This window comes from Vespula pensylvanica, chromosome 10, assembly GCF_014466175.1.
Source record: "Vespula pensylvanica isolate Volc-1 chromosome 10, ASM1446617v1, whole genome shotgun sequence".
Taxonomy (NCBI): Eukaryota; Metazoa; Arthropoda; class Insecta; order Hymenoptera; family Vespidae; genus Vespula; species Vespula pensylvanica.
In genome coordinates, this window is record NC_057694.1 from 226529 (window position 1) to 246528 (window position 20000).

The 20000-nt window shown below is 36.6% G+C and overlaps 1 protein-coding gene across 1 annotated transcript in view; it reads left to right on the forward strand.

Annotated features, from left to right (window-relative positions):
• LOC122632473 (inhibin beta chain) overlaps window positions 1-20000 on the forward strand; it is a 35485-nt gene that overhangs the window by 2138 nt on the left and 13347 nt on the right. The gene's annotated exons all lie outside the window — the stretch shown is intronic.

Sequence of the window (20000 nt, forward strand, 5' to 3'; positions counted from 1 at the left end):
TCTCTCTCTCTATCTGTCTGTCTATCTATCTATCTATCTATCTCTTTCTCTTTTTTCTCCGAATCGTCCAAAGATACGATTAATTTAAAAAGCTTCTTATTATTAGATGTATTGAAATCAAAGAGATCTTTCGAAGGAAGAAAATAAAAGATATTCGATAATAATCGGAATCAGATTAAACGTCGACACCTCTCTATTTGGAGAGGCAAGTAGCGACTGTCGGAGTTGCTCGAATACATGCGTGGCCACACGCTTGGAGCCACGTGGCCCGCGGTCGTCGATGTCGCGGCGGCAGTCTATAGTTCGCTAACTCTAAGTATAACAATAAGGGTAATAGAACCCCAAGGTAGAGACGTTAATGTTACTTGTGCCAATAGTGCCGGGACGGTGGCGGGCCACTACGGCCTGGTGTTATCTTTTCGCGCTGGCGCCGAGTTGAGCGTTACGCGCTCAAATTAATCAGCCATTCGTGTTTCATCTTTTTTTTTCTCTTTTCCGTGCCTCCTCCTTAAATCGAAACACTTCCATGCTTTCATTTGATCACCTCTTCATCGTCATCCGCTAAAAATCTGAAAGGCAATTCTAAAACTTTTAGGATCGTTTTTCCTTCTCTTTGATCAAATCAAATCATTAAATTCATTATCCTACCTCGAAATATTTTTACGATGATATAATGCGTATATTCGTTCGATTACGTACATATAATTTATATCGATAGAATTTTAATGTTTCTTATTTTTAATAACCTATTACTTTATATAATTATAGACATTTATATAATATTAGATAATTCGATATGCATAACGAAATAAACACCATTAACATCGACAAACGTTACGTTTGATATTTCCTTTCGATCGAATTGCGACTTTGATGAAAAGCGTTCCCGTGAAATAACTCACAGGTGTCAGGGAAAAGAAGAGTTAAGCGTGATTTAATATGAGACGAATTTGTGGTCGTTGGCCCCGTGGATTCCCCTTCTCTTGGTACATCATCGATGCGTTTACGTGTGTGTTACTTTAACGTTAATGTCGGCCTCTCACTATAGAACACACGGGGAACAACGGAACACGTCATTCTTTTTGAAGAAACTAAAGAAACTACGAGCCGGCTTCGCTTCGCCAACGTCGACGTGCATCGGCCGTTAGTCGTGGGCGGGGAAGGGGGTGTGTAGAGGGTTGCGTGGGTTCAGAGGTGGTTGGAAGAGGAACACTGAAAGGAGGTGCCCGGGAAAAAACTTTTCGTTCCATATAACCGCGTTTTTTTCTTTTTTAAATATATATATATTTATATATATATGCACACGCGCACACATACACGTGGAAAAGACGAAAATTCCACGAACTCTCGCTTGGGAAAGCGAGCCGGTCATCGAGTTTTCTATTACGTCCGACTTGGTTCAAACACCGTTCGAAATGTCACATTGGATGGTAGGAAGAAAGGAAACACGATTCGAGGGAGCGTTTCGTTCAACAATCATTAAGATTTTACATTGTTATTCATTTATTACACGCTCAGTGTTCTCCTTTTCCTTTTTCTTCTGTTCTTCCTCCCCCTCCTCCTCGTCCTTCTCTCCCTGTCTTCCAGAATGCCGACCAGCTCGATAATATTGACGTTCGATCGTTCAATAGTTTATTTCCTCTTTGTTACGCCTATGATAGTGGTACGTGGCGATATTGGGCCAACGACGACTCCTGATAATGTATTCCCACCATCGCCTTTGTCCTTTAATTACGAAACTTCAAAGCTACTCCTCCTCTCCGCTTTTATACTTTGTTCAAAGAGGGAGAGAGAGAGAGAGAGAGAGAGAGAGAGAGAGAGAGAGAGAGAGAGAGAGATAGAGAGAAGGAAATAGGATTTCCCTTTAGAGATGATTTTTTTAAGTCTTCCCCTCGATAATAAGAGAGCAAAGAAAAATGTCGATCTCAATAACAATCGATTGTTTCAAGACTCTTCTTAAATTTCTCATGAAATTAATTTCTTCCTTTTTGATTCTTCCGAACCACTCTTCTTCATGTATGAAGATAGAAACGGAACCCGAAGAGTAATAAAATAATTTATTCTATCTTGTTTTTTCTTTTCTTCTCTCTCTCTCTCTCTCTCTCTCTCTCTCTCTCTCTCTCTCTCTCTCTCTCTCTCTGTCTGCTTCTCTTTCTTTATCTTTATCTTTATCTCCTCTTAGTCCAATATAAATTGAGACTGGAGGAAGAGAGAAAAAAGAGAGAAAAAATACGAGATGTATTCCGAGCTAAGTTTTCGGGTGGATAAAAAAAAGGACGATTGGTCTCGGTCGATTGTGATCGTTTCTTACCGTAAAAGTTTTCGTCCTTCGAAAAATGAAAGTTCCAATTCACTCGATGGCGACAGACCCTTCAGCGGCATTAGCAAATCGTTCGGCTGGCTCGCATCTAGATATGTATACATATATGTGTACGGAGAGCCGTCGCGTCGATTATTGATTTTTCTCTTATTCCGTATCCATAAATCGCGTTGGTAAGAATCGTCCTTCTCTCGGAGCTTTTATTATATTTCACCTATCGTGACGCGCGATTTAAATCAAACATTTCTATGTAACACCGATAAACCTCTTTTATATCCTTAACTCGAGCAACCTAAGTGAAACGATCGAGGATTTTTACATTTTCAAACATTTTTACTATCTCTCTCTGTATCTTTCTCTATCTTTCTCGATCGTACTCTATTTCTTTTTACTTCTCTCTCTCTCTCTCTCTCTCTCACTCTCTCTCTCTCTCTCTCTCTCTCTCTCTCTCTCTCTCTCTCTCTCTCTCTCTCTCTATTTCTTTCTTTTTCTCTCTCTTTCTTTACCGAAAATCAAGAACACGAAAGAAATTTAATGAAACGTGGATTTCACAAATCGTTAACGTCGTCCTGATTGTAATTGAATTAGTCTTTATGCGATATTCTTATGCTTGTGCTTAATTATTATTATTGGAGCAATGGCTTTGAAATTGTAAAACAACAATATTAAACGGATCTAATAATAACGATTAATAAATTTCATTACCATTTCTTCAGTTTTTACTGTACTACTAATTGTATTCTCATACAACGTAAAATTAATAATTGTTAACATTTCGAAATGTATCGTTATACTTCATTCGTCGCTAAGATACTTTGAATTGTTTTGGACATTTTACGTAAAACGTAATAAAATTAATGGTTAAAAGCTAATACATCTTATTTTATATATCGACGTCATCTCATAACGTCATTGACATTTTTTTAATTCAATCGTCGAATATGTCATTTCGTCATTCATGAGACAAGAAAAGAAAGAAAGAAAGAGGAAGGTGAAAGAAAAATAAAGGAAAAAATGAAAGATAATGCAGATGAAGAAACATGAAAATGCTAGTCGTGTGCCATAAGAATACCCTTATAATCGTCCTTCCCTTTAAACAATGTGCACCAATTGCACGCATAAGAGAAACGCGAATTACATCAACAGGCCTGATGCGTGTCATTAATAACGATGTTTTAATTGATGTTATTACACGACGCCATAACTCGTCGGAAAAAGGAAATGCTAAACGATTTTACGGGATTTTCTCTCTCTCTAAGAGACACGATTACTATCACTGAATCATAAAAGGGAAAAGAGTAGATACATGACTCGATCACATGTGAGAGAAGGATAGATACATGTATATAAAAAATAATTATTTAGCAATCCTACAAATGGTTCCCATCGTTCGTTCAGACCTCAATGATAATGAAAAATTATATTACATATTTATTATCGATCGCTATCGTTTATTTCCTTGTCCATTCGTCTCTTATCACATTACCATAATACATTTAATAATCCGGATCAACATCTATCGACGGCTTGATACGTTCACGTTGCCCGATGTTATTCGATTAACGAGGAACACCGCGATGTATGCATTCTTTCTAGAGAGACTCCGCGTTATACAGGGTATCGAACGGATTAGAGAGAGAGAAAGAGAGAGAGAGAGAGAGAAGAGAGAGAGAGAGAGAGAGAGAGACAGAAGAGAAAGAGACGAGAGAAAGAGGGAGTAGGAAGAAAAAAGGGGAGAAGAAGCAATAGTGTGAGAGAAAGAGAGAGAAAAAAGCATGAAAGAATGGATAAGTTAATTTCATTATCAAAGAGAAAGAGATGGGAGAGATGGAGAGAGAGAGAGAGAGAGAGAGAGAGAGAGAGAGAGAGAGAGAGAGAGAAGGAAAAAGAAAGATTGAATAAGCGAGAGTAAAGACGAGGAAGGAGCACGTTGGCGTTGATATATCATAGGACCTCTGCCGGTAAAGCACCGAGCTAGAGTGAATAAACGGTATTTAAAAAGTTACCTGACGAGACACTCGACCACCAACGGTTACGACGAGCCAACGGTACTTACAATCGATACAAACTACCATAACCAACATCGCGAGCTCGCGTGCAGGTTGAGCGCGCGCGCACACGTGCCAAAGAGAGCAAGAAAGAGAAAGAGAGAGAGAGAGAAAAAAGTGAGAAATAGAGAGAGAGAGAGAGAGAGAGAGAGAGAAAGAGAGAAAACACATCAAGCGCATTTTCCGTCGTTCCTTGTCAATTCGTTAAGTGTAAGAGATTTGAAAGTCGTGCAAAAACAATGTCTGCGTTATTCTCGGCCATTTGCAAGCTCTCGAACTATAAGATATCGTAAGAATTTATGCGTCTTCGGTTAACTATCCTAGAGGGTGTTGTTACGTTGCCTGAGGAGATGATTTTTATAACGTTACGACGAAGAGATAAAAAGAGAAAAAGAGAATACGAATATATCTTTTATCAATTGCGGTATCAGATAATAGTACTGAAGATTATTAGTACTGAAATAGAGTTGGAGATTATTTTTGCCCCTATATGTTTCTTTTCTTTTATTTTTGTTTGCGAATGTTCGTTTAATAATTACGTAGAAATTAATTAAAATTTGAAAGCACGAGAGACGAGTGACGAAAATTAATGAAAATATAAGAAAATAGATAAATTAGTTATAGATAATAAATAATAATTAATAATAGCAATAATCATTAATTGAATACAAAATTGTGGAGTTCATCAATAAAGTCGTCTAATCATCATAATTTATTTCAACTAGCATAATAAATAAATTCTTATATATCTGTTTTTTCAAAAAAGTTGGCAAAAATATCGATCGGATCTATCGATCACACGTAATTTCTTATTTCATTTCAAACGAAATGGAGAATGTTTTAAGATTGATAAAAAAAAAAACCACTAACAACCAGATCTGAATTAGAAAAGAAATATGAAAAATAGTATCGATTCGGGAAAGAATTCGAGCTAAATTCAACGCCGATTCCAAAGTTTGTTATAATAATAATAGTAAGAAGAAGAAAAGAACGTTTACTCGTTCGTGTTATTTAATTCATTCATACGTATATGCACGCAAGAACGCGCGATACAAGCTCATTAAATTTACAACGGATTTGTTTTTAGTCGACCCGACGTGATGATCAAATTAAAGACGATATTAATCTCAAAAAGAGGATTGGAAAATTGAAGAAGAAGAAAGAACAAAAGAGAGGAAGAGAGAAAGAAAGAGAAAAAGTTTGTCTGGGTAATATCGCCAGTGATAAATCTCGAATCGGTCGCATTGTAAAAGGACGGACGACAGGACGCGTTACCTTGACCACTATATCGTATCGCATATCGAAATCACAAATTTAGTAAGTCGCCGGAGTCCGTAATTTGAGTCTGGGATATATCTCGATCTCTCACGATAGTTATGCTTGTCCATTTGCTTTTCTCGTCTTCTTTTCTCCATGTCGTTCCCTCTTTTAGACTAGCATCTCTCTCTCTCTCTTTCTTTCTTTCTCTCTCTCTCTCTCTCTCTCTCTCTTTCTCTCTTTCTCTCTCTTTCTCTTCGTCTACTTCTCCCGACAACGACAACGACGTCGACGACGATGGCGCCCATTCCAACGGCATTGCCGAACGATGCCGATGCCGACGCCGTAAGCCTGCAGTCATAATTTTGGCGGTTTATTGTGCCTCGAGTTTTTCATGTTCAAGAGGAAACCATTACTCCTGACAGCGAATTGCGCAAGAGAAGTGTATTATCAGTCGCGCCTGGAGACAGACGACCAGCTAGTCTTCTCCGCATGCTAGTACGCTGGCTTGTACAACCAAACAGCGTTCACCATCTCGTCCTGCCAAGAATCATTTGCCTCGATTAATTAGTTGAGTTGGTGCGTAAAGCTAACCCGTCCAACTCCTCATCCTCGATTTTTATAATATTGAATTTTATTAAACGATATATTTTGTTTATTTTCTGATGTTTATATTTTTATTAATTTTTTATTACATTGAAATAGAAAACTTCGAAAGAATAGAGAAAAGAAATAATGTTTGTTAAATTTTGATTTTGTCGAATTTTGCGAAATAAGAAAAGTATTGTTTCAATCGACATTTGTTCTTTTACAATTTTTATACAAAAACGATATGCATCGTTACAATTCATATAACGAACTTTTATCAAATATCATTAAGTCACATAATCACCGTGACAAATGAAATACATTTCAATATATGAACATCATAATTATTCTTACAAAAAGCAACATCAATATCGTTGAAAATCATTCTTATAAATACTTTTTCCTTCTCATAATTTTCTTTGATAGTTTCAATAAATAGTTTCGGTCAAATCGTCCTATGAATTATTGAGATGACGATTCGATATATCGAGTACGTATCGTTTCGCTTTGCATCGCGAAAGAGAACGACATTTATCAATATCGAGATTAAACGATTCTCGTTACTCTTGAATAGAAAGTTCCACATAAACGACAAGCCTATAAGCATGAGATACTAGAGTGAGAGGATCGATTAATATCAAATTCAAGCTAATTAACGTCGAAGATTGAATATCTTGCGAGAAAGATAGATATGACGATAGAAAGAGAACGAAATAAAGATAAAGAGAAAGAAACAGAGAGAGAGAGAGAGAGAGAGAGATGAAGAGACGGATGGGGAGGGACAGACAGACGAACGGGCAGCAGACAGAGACGGAGACGGAGACAGAGAAAAAAGAAACAACCGCCAACGGATCGCGGAAAGACGATTAAATTTTTAATTATCTCGTCTCTAGCGTCACTTCAGTATTCTAGTTTGTCCATTTAATGAAGTAGCCATGGGTACGCACAGTTGCCGTAAACGTCGCCAATGCTGACTATAATGGCGAGAAGAAGGGTGAGAAGGAGAGGGACTGGAAGGGGAGAGGGAAGTGCTATGAGGAATTGGAAATGGAGTTTTACAAGAGCGATTCGTAACTTTGGGAAATGAAATACCGAATGAAGTTCTCGTTCTTTTTGTGTTACACGAATGACCAGAAAATTTCCTTGTCCTCGTCGCGCGTTAAAACTTCATTAATGCATAGAGATTGTTCATTTTATCGATTATGCTTTTCTCACTGGCATGTATACGATGGTCTGTTAGCTCTGCATAATGTGGCAATTTTCTTATAACTTGCGTTCTTTTCCCTTTTTCAGTTAGTCATTACGATGTCGCTTATACGCCGAATGATATCGTCCCAAGCAATAATTCATAATAATCGTTAAGTGCACACTCTGTAACCGAGTAATTTTGTCGAATTTTCTACGACAATGCATGTTATAAAATTTAATTGTTTGCGTCTACGTATGCGTAAGAGAAAGAGATAGAGAAACAGATAGATGGATAGAGATAGATAGATAGATAGATAGACAGATAGATAGATACATAGATAGAGATAGATAGATAGATAGATAGATAGAGAACACAGCAGATAGGGCAGATCGAAGGGTGGCTTGATAGATTACACAAGGCAAGCCACCTCTTCTACCCTTAACAAAACTTATGATTGATCCTTCAGGTCAGCAGTTCTTTGCTTCTAGCCTTGCAAGTATGTTTGCACGTGGAAAAGAGAGAGAGAAAGAGAGAAATAGTAGTAGTAGAGAGAGACAGAGAGAGAGAGAGAGAGAGAGAGAGTGAAAGAGGGGGAGAGAGAGAGAGAGAGAGAGAGAGAGAGAGAGAACAGAAGACAAAAAAAATTCGCATTTGAGTCCTTGCGATTATACCTTCTCCGTGAACAAAAATGGACTTTTTCTCTCTCTCTCTCTCTCTCTCTCTCTCTCTCTCTCTTTCTGTTCTCTCTTTTTCTTTCTTTGCGACAGAATGCAATACTGTATTTTATAAATGATATAAATAAATTATATCATTTTTTGTGCTTTCGATTTGTTTCTGCTTAGTTTATATTTACGAGAACTGCTACGTAGCTAATTTAATTATTTCAAGGTAGTTTTTATGATTTGCGAGATACTTAGTTCGTTGCCGAAAAAAAAAGAAATATTTTTAGTCCATCTCAAGGAACGTAAGAATATTTTTGGGTGCATATTCTACGTATATATATCTGGAAGACGATTATGTCGCGATTTCGCCACGATCGATGCCTTTAGGCGCATCGTTTTTTCGCGGTGTGACTCCGACGATAACGATCGTCTTACGAGTATAGCTTCTATGCTACGTTACTATGACGCTTACACGATCCATTCATAAAAGGCTTTTATGGACTATACACGTATACACGTATCTATTGGGTCATCCTATAAATAATGTAATATTTTCCATTTTCGCAGGAAACAACAAATCATCATGGCGAAATAGTTACTACAAAGAAAAAGACACCTATATAAAGAATATAAATATAACTATATAAAATTTACTTTCTTCATAGCATTTGAATGAATATATGCTATTATACGATTAGACTCTCAAACAAAAAAGAATTGTCAACTTTTTAACAAATAAGTGCTACTGGGAAGGAGGGGAAGAGGACGCAAGAGCTTATGTTTACTTTGAGATTTTCTTTAAATTTATTTATTGAAATTCAAGGAAATGGAAAAGACATGACTTTTGTAATTCGATCGATCTTCGAAAGAGAAATTTCATTGTATTTGAAAAATTCCTTTTTGTTTCTTTTTTTTTCTACGGTAGAATCGTTAAAATTATTTCGTTCCTATTAACGAAATCACTGTAAAAAGGATTTTGAAAATCGGGGACATAAATAGCATTATTCCCTTACAAGCATCCGTCGTTTGCAGGAGAAAGAATGAAAAAAAGAGATAGATATATAGATAAATAGGTAGACAGAGAGAGATAGAGAGAGAGAGAGAGAGAGAGAGAGAGAGAGAGAGAGAGAGAGAAACAGAGAGAGATTCCTGTCGTGGAGGCCGGCCATTATGCGTCTTCGACGACTGTTCTCTTTTAAAAGGACTTGGCGATGACTCTCCCCAACGCGATTCTTTATGAAAACTCGAGCGCCTGTGGCTCATAACTCGCGACTCGTAGTGAACAGAAATCCTTTTCTATCTTTCTCTCTTTCTCTCTCTCTCTCTCTCTCTCTCTCTCTCTCCTCTTTTCTCCAACCAAACCATTGCCACCACCACTAGCAATCCCGTTCGTTTCTTACCGATGTAAGAATTGGCTCTCGAGAACTCCTTCCGACCGTTCTCCGTTTTAACATCGAAAGAACGCCGTTACTTTCTTGTGAGTTTCCATTATCGCATCTTCCTCAATCGCGAATTAATCCTAGACATTTAGCGAACGAACGTTAAAGGTTCTTTTTCATATATTTTTTTTCCTTTTTTTATTTTTTTTCTTCTTTTTCCTTGACGTAAAAGAAAATAAACGACGAATAAACATCGATATAGTTACGTATCGTATTCTTGCTTGAGGTTATATCGACAATAAAAAGGTTTTTCTAATCCACCAAGGTACAGTCCATCTACAACATAAATTTCATTAGTTATTTACTCGATGCTATAAACTTTTGTATCTCGAGAAAATCGTCGATGATCTATGACTTAGAAAACATTTGAAAAGCATAGAAACTAATCACTTAGAATTCCATCGTATCCTAGTGACAACGATGACATTCACAAGAATCTTAATTCTAATCTTCCAAATGCATTACAAGCGATATGTCGGTGTACGTAACTACTTACGTTGCTTGTGAACTGTTTTGGTTAACGGCGATGGATAAATTTAAAATCCCGTTCATATTCCTCTGTCCCTTAGTCTCTTCCAACTAAATGCTTTTAACGATAATAGAGTACTCAAGGTCATCTCGCGTGAAGGATTACGAAATAAAGGACGTCTTGGTGTCTCCGTTTGCTCGCTTTTTTACATGCGGAATAAACACAGTTGGAAACTACGATATCACTAAAGGATATAAAGTAATAAAGAGGTTTGATTATATATAATTTCAAACGATAAATTCTACAGATTGATCAATTATATTTATAAGAGAGAAAATTATTAATAGGATGATATTTGTTCCAAATTGGCATGATAATGATGATAATGATAATGATAATGATAACGTAGGATTATATTGTGGATAGTAAAGTTTAAGTTTGTCAGTTTTGAGTAAAAATATGGTTTCAATGTCAATAAATTCTCGGGATAATAAAATATTTCTTATTACATCGTAAAAAATCAAGAAACATTTGGAAAAGCAATTATGATTCACGAATTCGATTTTTGAATTTAATTTGGAATAAATTTATAAATTTTATTCTCTTATAATCTCGAATCTTAAAGGATCCTGCTGATCCACGTGCATGGATGTTAAGTATTGAAAAGTCTTAGAAGGTCACGACATCGAGGCTGACGAACCAGGACGAGATGAACTAGTTGGAGACAGTTTCAAGCGGGGGGCAGGATCGAACTCCTTCACTCTGGATACTCAAGAAACCTTTAGCAGATCGATCACGTATACTCTTCTAGGAAGGAAGTAATCCCAAAGAAGATAATTACAAATAAATTGTTTAATACTAAGCGGATTGAAGTATCTCTTTTCGAGGATAAAGAACCCTCCGTGAGTTTGCGAACACTCTATTAGAGTAGAAATTCACTTTCAACTCGATAGTAATATTTTTAACGAAATGATAGAATATATTGTCAAATGTTATCAACGTAGCTCGTCAAGAGAAAAGCCAGTTTTATTTTTTTTTTTCGTTTTCTTATTAGAGGACAGAAAATAAAATAGATCTTATAGAGTTCGATATAAAAAAAGATCCAATAAGAGAGCACGAACAAGTTATGTTACGATCTACTCTCTTTGCCTGATTAAAAATCAACCCCTCATTGCGTAACGCTCGCATTCAATTGTTACGATGTTGCCGAACAAAAAGATGATCAATGAGTAATGTTGTTGGGGAATAAGGTATTAGGTAGTTGCTCAGGTAGCGAATTGTCTCTCTTTATCTACCTCTCTCTCTCTTTCGCAAAAGTAATACAAGCATTTTACCAAAAAAAAAAAAAAAGAGAGAGAGAAAGACAGAAATAAAAAGATCGAGACGTACTTTAGTTGGCAAATTCAGTTTCACATAGGACAAAAATACGTTCTATCAGATGGCGACGCGTAGATACTAAAAGAAAAAAGAAAGAGTGAAAAAGAAAGGTAGAGAGAGAGAAAGAGAGAGAAAGAGAGAGAGAGAGAGAGAGAGAGAGAGAGAGAGGAAGGACGAAAGGTCTTTTCCCTTTTGATATTGGGCGAGAATGGTCGACGAATTGGAGAGTTAACGCTTTGGAGGATTCGTCTCCTTCTGCCGAAATCGATGCATACCGCGAGTGGCGATAGGAGGATCGAGTTCGTTCAACCTGAGGGAATCCCAGGGACAAGCCGGTCAGACACGGCGCGCAGGGGTTAAGACTCGACCTTCTAGGCGGTGGCAAGAAGGGAGGCTCTCCCCTCGCTGCTTCCCTCTCTTTCTCTCTCCTACTCTTTTATCTGTCTCTGTCTGTCTATCTGTCTGTCTCTCTCTTTCTCTATCTCTCTCCCTTTCTTCCTCTCTCTTCTTCCCTCCCTCTCTGTCTCGCTCGCTCGTTCCGGGCATCAACGGGACTGGGAGGCTGACGGCGGTGGTTCGAGATGGGGGTGGAACGGTTCGAGATGGGCTTGGAGTGGGGCAGGGTCGAACTCATGGACGAACGAGCCGACGGATAGGACGGCTGGCGCCTGTAGTCAGATCGATGCACGTGGCTCCAGCTGGGCGCCGCTCTTGGTACATCTCCTACACCCCCTTTATTCCCTCTTGACTCTCCCATTCCGAAGCGCGTCGTACCCATTCTCTCTCTCTCTCTCTCTCTCTCTCTCTTTCTCCTCGTTTCCCTCTTTCTCGTTATCTCTCTTTCTCCTATCCAAGTATCGCTGCCGCCACCCCGACTCCTCCGTTATCCTCAGCCTCATCCTCCTCATCCCTTACGTATCTCGCTACGCGCGTACACGTATACTCTACCATACCGTACAACGTTACAACTATTTTATTCTCCTTCTCTCTCTCTCTCTCTCTCTCTCTCTCTCTCTCTCTCTCTCTCTCTCGTTGCGTTACTCTCTCCTCAGCAAATCTCTCTTCCTTCCTTCCTTCTTTCTCTTTATTCTCTCTCTCTCTCTCTCTCTCTTTCTCTCTTTGCCTTTCTCTGTCTTTCTCTCTCTCTCTTTCTGTCTTTCTCTGTCTTTCTCTTTCTTTCTCTTCCTCTCTCTCCCTCCTTCTCTCTCTGTCTGTCTCTCTCTCTTTTCCTTCGAAGAAACCATCTCAAAGATCCACAGATCGCATCACGACTTGTCGCGGCCATTTATGTACGTTGCGCACCGAACTAGCACGTCACCGCGATGCGACTCACTCTGCCTATTCTTTTTCCCTCTCTCTATCTCCAATCCTATTCTCGTGTCTCGTACTATCCGAGAATCCCAACGATTCTGTTCTTTTTTTTTTTCTTTTTTTTTTCGGCTTCTTATACGGATAGAAAACGTAATCCTTGTCTCGCGATGAGACACTTAGCTGACTGAAAAACTATTTCCTTTTTCGAACAAATCCTATTTTCTTCTTTAGAACAAATCGCTTTTGTGTATTTACGTTATCGAATCCCTAAGTGGTAAACTATAATCCTTTTTTATAATAATCAAAGGATATCATTGAATGTTTATTCTCGTTAGAAAAATCCGTAACTTCAATCTCTTTGACATTTCGACTCACGCCTGTCTGTTCTATAAACTCAGACACATCGATAAAAAGCAAAAATTAGACACATTGATAATTGACAATAACGATTTGACATTTATAAATATAATCTGTGAGTAGAATACACCCGATTAGGAGCGATATCAAATCTGTCTATCGAAATGAACAAAAGAATGAATAATGTCAAATAAGTTGTTTTTTTTATTTAATTAATTATACGTTCTATTGATTTTTACTACGACGATAATCTCAAATTTCTATTAAATTCGATATACTTATGGTTGTATAAATCTCGATGATTCGTAAACACAGTATAAAAAATGAATTTGAATGTAAAAATTATCAACGCTATCTTAACTAATCTTATTGTTAGACTCGTGCACGTGCTTTATTTTACGCGATTCATGCCACACGTCGCGAGTGTACGTGGCGACCACGTGGCGATAGATCTCGATCAGGGTTACCAACCGGGTATATCTGACCCTCTTATTTGACCGAGCGTATTACGGTCAATCGTCTCGGCCCTATGAACTACGTCTTTGGGCTGAGAAACTGAATATGAAGAGATACGTCGTCTCTGTGCGTTCATATCAATGTACTACCTTGTCTTGAACACGCGTCAGTCAACGTATCGCCCTCTAATTGGATTTGTACACCCTCTTGCGAATCTCGAACGTATATATACCCTTCCTCGAGCGTGTAGTCTGTGTGAAAGAGTTAGGAAAATTCGCTGTCTTTCTTCAACGAGTAACCTGTAATAACTTTAAACGGATTTATCGATGAGACCTTAGCTTGCACGATATAACATCCCTCCTTTTTATTTCACCTTTTCGAACCCTCGTTTCTTTGTATATATTTTTTTTCTTCGATCCATCTTACATTCACATTACAAATACAGAATATTTGGTATACCTGGATTTTTGGTATTAATAGAAGAGAGAGTTGGAAGATAGAATAAAATTAGAAATTTTGGAATAAAATTAAAAATAAAAAAGAACAAATGATATTGTCTTCGATTGATTATTTATGAAAATTATTTTAATGAAATTTCTTATGGAATTAATACAATATAAATTCGATTGTTCTTATATTATATTATTTTATATCATAAATGTGTATGTATGTATGTATGTATGTATATATGTATATATATATATATATATATATATATATATATATATATCAAATGTGCGCGAACAGTTAGTTTGAAAATTTTAATCCAAGACGAAATTTATTATACTGATTTATTATATTGATCGAAGAACATAATTTATTATACTAAAAATATAAATAGATCTCATAAAGAAAAAGAATATGCAAATTAAGAAGGAATTTATTATTAAATCACAGAGTTTAATTACTTTATATTCTGTACTTTCATCTAGTAATTATTGTATGCAACGTATAAAATATGTAATTCGTTAGTAACAATCGAAAAATTTAGATATAATTGAAAAGCTTCGATTGGCTCATTCAGGACAAGAGTATTTTTCATTCTTCGAGCGTAAACACAAGGACAAGGTAGAGCGATTTAAAAGTTCACGGTTATTCGATCGACTCGAGCGAAGCAGTATCAATTAGCATCTATGACGTTAACATCATACAAGTGTTGATCATAGATCATGTTTTTCTGCTTCCTTCACTTTGATTTTAATACACTTATCATTAAAAGCAACGCGCGCAGCCATTGTTAATCCTGACATGTGAAAAATCAAAAGCGTGAGTAAGGATTATGTCTTTATCATACGAAGTTCTACAAAATTGGTAAGAATGCGATATCGCGATATGCGACAACTCAATCAGTACTTTTTACCAGTCTCGATTTGATTCTAACGTCGAAATCTAATCCTTAATTCAGATGTTAATTTGATTGAAGAAAAATAACAATTAGATTAAATCAAATAAAGGATTTTTGTAACGATTTAGGTAGATAGTAACAGAAACGTTACGAATTATTCCTTAATATTACTTTATCCGTAAAAGAAACTTTTCTAACTGAATCGATGTAGAATACTTTTTTATCGATGTAAAAATCTTCTTTATTGAAAATATTAATATATGAAGATTTTGATAAAACGAAAACGAACATCATAATACAAAGTGGAATAAACGGCGGGAAAAGATTATCCCGAACAATGGAAAAGGAAATTGTATGATAAGATTATTCTTGAAATAAGAAAAGTAAGATCAGATCGTTTAGAATTGCGAATTTCTCAAAAAGAATACGAAACTACTGATGAAGAGAAAAGAAACGAAAAAGAACGAAAAATCACAATTTTCCAACTTATATTTCGTGATATGTATTTCCAAAACCATTCTGATGAAAATATCTTTATTTCTTTTTTTCTATCTATATTTTTCTCTAAATGCATTTTAAGCAGTAGAGAATTCTATTTCTTTTTTAAATGTATTTTAAGTAATAGAGATCTATTTCCTCTCTATAAGATTTTAGATCGTATCGCATAGATATGATAATAAAATTTTACTCTTAACAATGTTATTTATTCGCGTACTTTCGTTCGCGAATTGGCCCGAGGCCGAAACAACTCGATGATTCTAAAATGTAGAAATACTTAAAAAAATGTCCATGAAAAATAAGAAAAATAGAAAAAAAACAAGAAAAGAAAAAATCCAATGAAATCTTGCAAATTGAGATATCAGACCGAACGTCCATTTTTTCAATTCTCTTCGTACGTTCGTTCGTTCGTCGGAACGATAAAAATTCGTGAAATAGACCGAAGCTAAGCCATTATCTCTATACTTCTCCTTTCTTTATCTCTCTTTCTCTAAGTTGCCACAGTGCTTTTTACCAAGCTAACTCATTTGGAAAACTGTGAAGCGAGCTTTTTCTTTCCCTTCGGACGAAACATTGACAGTATTTCTTCATCCATTCGTTCGTTCGTTCGTTCGTTCGTCCAACGATAACAATTCATGGGAAGGTCGAATTCTCGATCTTCCGACCTTCTACCGTTCAGCGTTTTTTTTTTTTCGATCTCTTCTATTTCTAGCTACGATCGACGAAAAGCTCCCAGCATTTCTTTCACTATGAAATAGTACATACAATTTGTAGTCAATGTCTTATTAATTCCGTCTTTATCGCTCTCAGTAAGTAAAGGAAAGAAAAAAAAAATAAATAAAAAGGAGATAGAGAGAGAAAATAAAATCTGTTAAACTTCTTCCAGAAAATTACTCTCGTAAAGAAAATCTTCCAATTTTCATAGCGATCTAACATTTGTCAATTTTTCTAATAAAACGTTCATATATAAATCGAATCAATAGGTCAAATTAAGCATCGTTTGCAAAACAACGTTTGTTGAACTGCGATCGATTGAATTTTAAAGCGATAGCGATGTGCCACTCGCAGATTTCCATATAATGAACATATCCTTGACCAGATCACGTGGACATTACGAATCTACCACTTTCTGGTATAGTTCTATGTATATATAAAAATGTTACGAGTTTGTATACATGCATCTCTGTATAATTTATTACCACACATAGTTGTTCTATACTGCTACTATAATCATCGTAACAATCATAATTTCATCGAACTTTTACAAAACCCTTCGTCATTAAAGGTGTCTATAGTCTCCTCTAGACAAATCTATTGAGTAGATCCAATGATTTACGTATCGGCATGACATAGAAATCTTCAAAAAAATCATAACGGGTAGTTCGATAAGTACAAGTATTGCGAATTGGACATGTGCCCGTCGAAAGAACAAATCCCTTTTACCGCATCACACAGATTTTACAGCGACGCAATTGAACTGATTACTGCTCAAAAAAATCACAGAAAATTTGTATTCTCGAAAAAAAAAAAACGAAAAAAGAACAAGAAAAGAAAATTCCTCGCTTTTACATTACTCGTCACTAAAGAAACGTTGTTGGTTTCATTAATTCCGGTTGGCCTTTGCTATCTTCTTTTTATCGATCCGAAACATATTAAACCCTATATCGCGGTTTGCTCGGTCGATATTATGATGAATCGGTATTGTCGATAACGTAGGGTTGCATCTTAGTCGGTATCATAGTAAATGTAGATTTTTATTTGATAAAATAGGTAAATGAATGGACAAATGGATGGATATTAGATAAATGGATGGATAAACGTGTGCGAACGGAATGAAAAAAAAAAAAAAAAAAAACATTTGCTCTTTAACATCCTGTATCTATTTCTTTCACTCTTCGTAATTCCTCCTTCATTTATCCACCGCTCCACCTCCACTATTCCACCATTGCCCTCTACCACCTCCCCCTTTTTCTCGCCCTTTCCTCCGACATCCCTATACCGCGATACCGCGTCTTAAATGGACGACTTGGCGACGAGAAGATCTCTCTTTTCCTTCGTGACGTGCGCTTGCACAAAATTTACGATACGTTCTAGCCGCGTTCGCGCTAACCCCGATTACGAGGAGACAGGGCGAAAATGGTGAGAACAACAGAACGCAGTGTAAAGGGAGAAAAGGAAGGGAAACAGTAGAGATACGAGAAATTGATATTTTCACCGGTTTTGAAAACGTCCTTTCAAAATAAAGAACTACTTTTCCCTTAAGGAATAACATCGCGCGATTACGTCTCCTGTTAAGATAAGAAGAAGAAGAAGAAGAAGAAGAAGAAGAGGAGGAGGAGAGTATATCGCATCTTTTCGCAAATAATCCGAGACGTTCGTTCCAAATAGGTTTTTTCGATTATATCAGACGATCGATTAAGGCGATCAGCGAAGACGGACAATGGGTTGGTTAATCGTTGACCTCATTACGTTATACTTTTCTTTTCTTTTCTTTTTGTTTTCTTTTTTTTTCTTCCTTTCTGTTATCTTTTTTCTTTTCTTTTTTCTTTCTTTCTTTTTTCTTTTTCTATTTTCCTTCTTCTTTTCAAACGAAGGAGGAAATACAACATTATTATGATATAGAACGACGCCATTGGCTGTCCACATAATACAAGCCAAGTTTCTTCAGTAAAGTCAACGGCACGTAAATCTTACTCGTCGGATGATACAACGACGTATAGGTTGTTTCAAAGCGTTTATACCAATCTACTAAAAGACCTTTCCCCTTTCTACCTTCCAAAGATTTTTCTTTTCGAATTTATTTCCTTTCCTATCTTCAAGGATCGATATATCTGCACAATCCGTTCGCAAAACGTTTTCGCACGAATTAACGATCGATTATTAATCGATAAACACAAAATCTACCATTTTTATAAACATCGTATGGACAGGAAAATTATTTATAGTTTTTTGAGAATGAAAAAGTGATTGCGTTACCAAAATCATTGCGCGAAGGAAAAGAAGAAAAAAATTGAAGAATCCTAATTGAAATCGTTGCGAATCTTGAATGGAATTGTTACTCAGGTCGATTGATGAGAAGTTAGATAAGTGTCTATCACGTACGCAACGTTCCAACGAGTTCGCCTTAGGTACACCCTTAAAGGGACTGAATGACGTTATAAATCATAGAAACGGTTGGCAAAGACGACGAGTTTCTTCGTTCCGTCCGTTCATACGTGTTCGCCTAAGACTTGAGAAAGTATAGGCATATGCGAACGTTACGTTCATATTGCCAACTCCGTTAACTCCGTGATACGTACTGATGAGAAATCATGACTATGATATCTTTGTTGTTTTTACGATGACTTTAAGAAGAAGAAATAAGACAAAAAGAAAACAGAAACAAAACCAAACAAACAAACAAACAAAAAAGAAAAGGAACGATCGAATGTCAAAAGGATCAGTTTTGAATACGATGCATTTGAACTCCGTTAATTGATTCGAATTAAAACGTTTCACTTCGTGCTTCGGGAAAACGTTCGGAAAAGTTCGCGAGATCATAAATCTCTCGCTCTCTCTCTCTCTCTCTCTCTCTCTCCCCCTCATCATCTCTCTCTCTCTCTCTCTCTCTCTCTCTCTCTCTCCTTCCCTCGCCGATTTAATACGCAACGTCGCCTCGAGTTTGGATGACTTCTTTTCTTTCTTTCTTTCTTTCTTTCCTTCTTTCTTTCTTTTTTTCTTCTCTCTTTATGCTCAGCTCAATAAAGTCGACGAGCTTTATGAGACAAGTCGAAAGGGAAAGGGAAACGTTTTCCCTTTTGAATACTGCTTTACTCTTATCGTAGACATTTTACAAACTCAAGAAAGCGTTTCGCTTAGAGACCCTGACGGTGATCGATAGCGAACGTTTGGTTGAACGATCGCACGTATCCTTGGGAATCGCACTTCGTTCGATGTGAACCAAGATTGCAAAGCCTATAACTTTCGAACCTTGGCCGTGCTAATAGATTGATCGCTCAATGTTGCCTCGCCACTTTTCGCTCTAACGGAAACTGCAACTCTGCTGTGGTTGATCAACCCGTAACCGTTCGTATACCTACCTGCTAGTGTTAATTACGTCATTGAAAAATTCTGTTATCAGTAACAATAATTATTAGTAATTGATATTTCTTTTAAATATTATTTCTTACAGATTATTTTGGGTAAATGTATTTTTGTCTTATTTTTTGTTTTTTTCTTTTTTCTCGTTCTGATGGACGATATATTTCAAAAATAGTTTACTATGCAAACCGAGTCACCGTGATTTCTTACAAGTTTGCATGTAACTTTTGTCAAATTTACATGGAATCATTTATCAAATCGTTCAACCGCATTAACGATTTTTTTCGATATATTTTCTACTCGGCGAAGACTGATTCGTGACAATCTACACGATTCACTCTTTACACGCGATGTTAAAAACCATGTAAATTTTTGTGGAAAAGACTTTGATAAAATGATCGTAACTCGTGATATGTTCATATAACAGTCTATCGAGTACAATGCATTGAAAAAGTAAAAAAGTCAATAGTCAGAATGACATTACAGAAGTTAGAGTTCACGTAAAAGTGGCGAATGAATAATGTCGGATTATCGGAGTGATAGAAGAGAAGGAAATATCCCTTTAATTACCTTTTAAAGTTACCGTAGATCCTGATATTAAATT